Genomic DNA, 4,937 nt, shown 5'->3' with positions numbered 1-4,937 from the left:
TTGGTTGCTCTGTTTAGGAAAATTACTGACCCCCAATAATTTTCCATACTTGAGAGTTAACTACCCCATTATGTCATTAGAGGATGCTTGTTGGTCTATTCCTTTGATCTTTCTATCAGTTTCAGTTATCTTTAGTTGTCAGTTTTACGTTTTTTTTTTGTTACAGGGTGGTTACTAGGGGTCAGTAAACTTTGGTTGCTCTGTTCAAGAAAATTACTGACCCCCAATAATTTTAATAATACTTGAGAGTTTACTACCCATTATGTCATTAGAGGATTCTTGAAACACTACCAGAAGAAAGGCTTTAACCGACGAATCATTTTTTCGTCGGCTAAAATGGACTTTAGCCGACGAAATTTTCCTTCGTCGGCGAAATAATTTATTTCGTCGGCTAAAGTTCACAGACTATAGTCGACGACTTTAAACATTTTTTAGCCGACGAAATTAAAATGTCGTCGGCTAAAGTGCTTTATATTTGCAGATTTGGACAGCAGCACATCTGGGAAAAAAAACGGGAGAAAAAGTTTAGGTGTTGTCGAAATCTGTCCATAATTAGTTTGTGGAGCTATATATAGGTACGTACATGTGTATATATGTTGATTTTGAGTTTTATTTGAGTTGATCGATTTTGAGTGTGATTGAATTGATAGATTTTGAGTACGTTGGATGTATATATATATGTGTTGATCGATTTGGTTGATGATTTGATAATGTCACATCTCGACCCTTAAATTTTACCCTATATTATTTACGTTGTTTTACCCTAAGTTTTACTACCTTTGTTAACTGTCTCATAGTCATGAATCTCAGAGAAGACTTTTTATAAGAGGACAATTACGGGATTTTCTTCTCCTTAAAGGAAAGCCGTAAAGACGGTGAAAATGAAGTTTCAATTATGAGTTGTGTTTGCTTTGGAAATTGGGTAAAAAGCTGGTAAATAAAGGGGTAGTTTTTATTTGGCTGTCATATCCTTCTACAACGTCTCTTCCCTGTTTTCATTCGACCGTTCCTTCCCCGTCTGGTGGTGGAGCCATTAGTAGCGTTGACAAGATTCTTCCAGAAGTTATGCACACGGGAAGTGAAAAAATCTAACCTCCGGGAAATGCAGGAAGACATCATTTATATCATGTGTAAATTTAAGAGGATATTTCCTCCAAATTTTTTTGACATCATGCCTCACCTGATGATCCATCTTCCCGAGCAATTGTTGCTTACCGGTCCAGTACACTACACTTGGTTGTATCCCATTGAAATGTACGTTTTTTACACCTGAATTCCTCAATATATATACATGTTCAATAATCATAACACTTTGCAACTTGATTTATAGGCAACTTAGAGACAACAAAGATTATGTGGCTAATAAATCCGCGCTTGAAGGATGTATAGCTGAAGCATATATTGCGCACGAGTGCGTCACCTACATGAAGTTGTATTTAGGAGCGTTGAAGGAAACTCCGCAAACCATACCGGTAGATGTACCGAAGTTCAATCTTTCCATACTCTCTAGTGATGTTGAAGTTTATGGAATTTTGCCAGACTCTTACAAGTTGCAACCACATGAGCTAGTCATTGCCCACTGGTGGGTATTGATTAACTGTCCAGAAGTTGAATACTGAAAAGACATCCATCTACATTGTCCAGGCATTCAAGGTGATCTCGAGTACCACAACAGGGAGTTCGCAAATTATTTTGGCGGCTGGGGACGTAATTCAATATTTCTATACGTGTTTATGTTTATTGCATAATTATCCATATTTACAGTTGAATGGTTGGTTGCAGATGAATCATATTCAATTTGATGGTCACCCAAATTGGTCTTACGAGCTAAGACTTCTAGCGATGAAGCCGATAATGTCAAGAGTTTATCCAATGTGCAAGGTGAATGGCGTGCAATTTATATGTGAACAGAGAGACAGCAGACGGAGAACACAGAATTCTGGGGTGATGGCGCATGGTGGGCGGAATGGAGTTGACTATTACGGTGTTCGCCATTCAGTAGTGGAACTCGTTTATGGGCAAGGCATGACAGTGCACCTCTTCAACTGTAGATGGTTTGATACTAGGCCGCAGAGCATGAAGACCGATCAGTACGGAATATTATCGGTGAACATTGCTACAAGTTATTACGAAAATTACCCGTTCGTTTTTGCCACATCGGTAAAACAAGTGTTTTATCTTGATGACCTTGCTAAGGGTGACGCGTGGAAAGTAGTCAACCTTGTGGACCCTCGAAACATTTACCTAGCGGCTACACTTGGAGAGGCCGAAGACAAGGAAGAAGATGTTGCGTATCAAGAGCCCAACACAATGGTATTCCTAACTCCTCTACCGTTCGTCTTAATAATTTTAAAACGGGTCGTTCGGTGCGAATTCGTGATGAAGAGCCAAGGCTTATTGATGTTGATCCAAATCAAGAAACAGACGAAGACTCTGGCGATGAGGAAATTCATAGATTACCAGAAATTAATTCTGACACCGAACAAGACTCATCGGATGATTCCGATTACGAGCCTTAGTTTTAATTTAGAGGACGTAATACATTAATTTGTAATAAAAAAAAATGTATTACCTTTATTGTTTACATATGTTGAATTCATATTTCTGTTATTTTATATGAATTTTGGTGATATATGAACAGGAAGTTAGTATGGTTTACATTAAACCTTTATTTTTTTAATGTATTTTTTATAATTTAGCCGACGAAATACACCATAATTCGTCGGCCTAAACCATCTTATCCGATGAATTATAGTATATTTTGTCGGCTAAAACAATCTTAGCCGACGAATTATATTATAAGTCGTCGGTTAAGATCAGGTTAGCCGACGAATACCCTAATATTTCGTCAGCTTTATTTATTTATTTTTTTTTATTACATACTATAGCCGATGAATATATTAGGATATTCGTCGGCTAAACCCTAAAATATTTTCTATTACATACTATAGCCCTATCTTCGGTGCTTATTTTCCGTAAAATTTTTATACGACTTGTTGCGTTTCATCGATTTGAAACTATTTTCAGTTGAAGGTCCGGCCAAAATACGAAATTTAGACGGTCTAACGACCTTTTCTGTGCCTTTAGGGGTTTGCCTTACCGTCCGGATCGAGCCTTTAACCTTGTTGGATCAAGTTGAATTTTTGCCCATACATGTATTTTATCATGATGGTCAGATCTGACGGTCGGATTTCCGTTTCTCAAGTTTGATCATCACAATCACAACATGTCTATTAATGTTGTCTAACTTGTTTACCAAGTGTTAAGTAAATGTTCTATTTCAAAAACAAACTATACGTAAAACCTTCAAACGCAAAAAAGTCGTGAAATAAGATATGACCAGAATGGTGAAATACGTCCACGGTTGAAAAATCACAGTATTCCGGTAAAGTTTCAGTGCCGATAGTTGCGGTCAATGCAATTTTTCATTCTTTCTCCCTATGAGTAGCCCTATCTTCGGTGGTTATTTTGCGTAAATTTTTTATACGAAATTTTACGTCTTATCGATTTCAAACTATTTTCAGTTGAAGGTCCGGCCAAAATACGAAATTTAGACAGTCCAACGACCTTTTCCGTGCGTTTAGGGGTTTGACTTACGGGATTGACCGTCCGGATCGAGCCCTTAACCTTGTCAGATCAAGTTGAATTTTTGCCCATACATGTATTTTATCATGATGGTCAGATCTGACGGTCGGATTTCTGTTTCTGAAGTTTGATCATCACAATCACAATTTGCCGAATGTATAAAAAATACTATAGCCGACGAAGTTCAAAGGTTTAGCCGACGAATTTAAAAAGTTTAGCCGACGAATTTGATCTTAGCCGACGAGATTATTATCTTTAGTCGACGAAATAATAATTTCGTTGGCTAAAGTTGTCGGGTATAGAGACGAACACCCAGCGCTTGACAGCAGAAAAACCCTAGCCCCCTCTTCTGTCTCCTCCGCCTCCTCTCCCGGTCTCCCGGTTGCCCTCTCCCTCGCCCGGTCTCCGCCTCCTCTCCCTCTCTCGGTCTCCCTCTCCCTCTCCCGGTCGCCGCCCTCTCCCTCTCCCGGTCTCCCTCTCCCTCTCCCGATCGCCACCCTCTCCCTCTCCCTCTCCCGGTCGCCCTCTGCTGCTCGCCTGCTCCAGCTGCTCCGGCCCTCCCTCCTCCTCCTGCTGCTCCGGTCCTCCCTCCTCCTCTTGCTGCTCCAGCCTCGAGCCCTCCCTCCTCCTCGAGTACATTTCTGTTTCACGTTTCATTTTGTGTTTGCTTGGCTTTTCCGGTCAATTGCAATGTTGTGGTGTTGTTAGGAAGTGTATATTTGTATTTAGGAAGTGTATATTTTTATTTAGGAAGTGTATATGTTTATTTAGTATTTAGGAAGTGTATATTTGTATTTAGTATTTTGTGTTTGCTTTGATTTTCCGATCAATTGCAATGTTGTGGTGTTCTTAGGAAGTGTATATTTGTATTTAGTATTTTTAGGAAATGTATATTTTTATTTAGGAAGTGTATATTTTTATTTAGGAAGTGTATATTTGTATTTAGTATTTAGAAAGTGTATATTTGTAATTAGGAAGTGTATATTTGTATTTAGGAAGTGTATATATTTTTTTTTGACTAATTTAATGGGTTTACATTGTTTGATTTTGTGGTGTTGTTACGAATATGAAAATAAGCATGAAACTGACCTCCTCTTCTTGTCATGAAATATAAATCTAAAAGTTAGGAACTTAAAAAATTAATTTTTAAAAGTTACAAATGTAAATTTTTTTTTTCAAAAGGCTGACGCCTTGGTGAGGCTCTCGCTCTATAGCCTCGGCTACGCCTTAGCCTTTTCAAACATTGGCCTTGATTCAAATTAATATTTTAAACAGGATGAGCGGTAATATTAGATCGACGAAGGGTTCGAAGGGCCAAAAGTCTGAATCGTCTGAGGGAACCTCTAGCAACC

This window comes from Fragaria vesca, unplaced genomic scaffold (genome assembly GCF_000184155.1).
Source record: "Fragaria vesca subsp. vesca unplaced genomic scaffold, FraVesHawaii_1.0 scf0513064, whole genome shotgun sequence".
NCBI lineage: Eukaryota > Viridiplantae > Streptophyta > Magnoliopsida > Rosales > Rosaceae > Fragaria > Fragaria vesca.
This window is presented reverse-complemented; position numbering follows the sequence as displayed.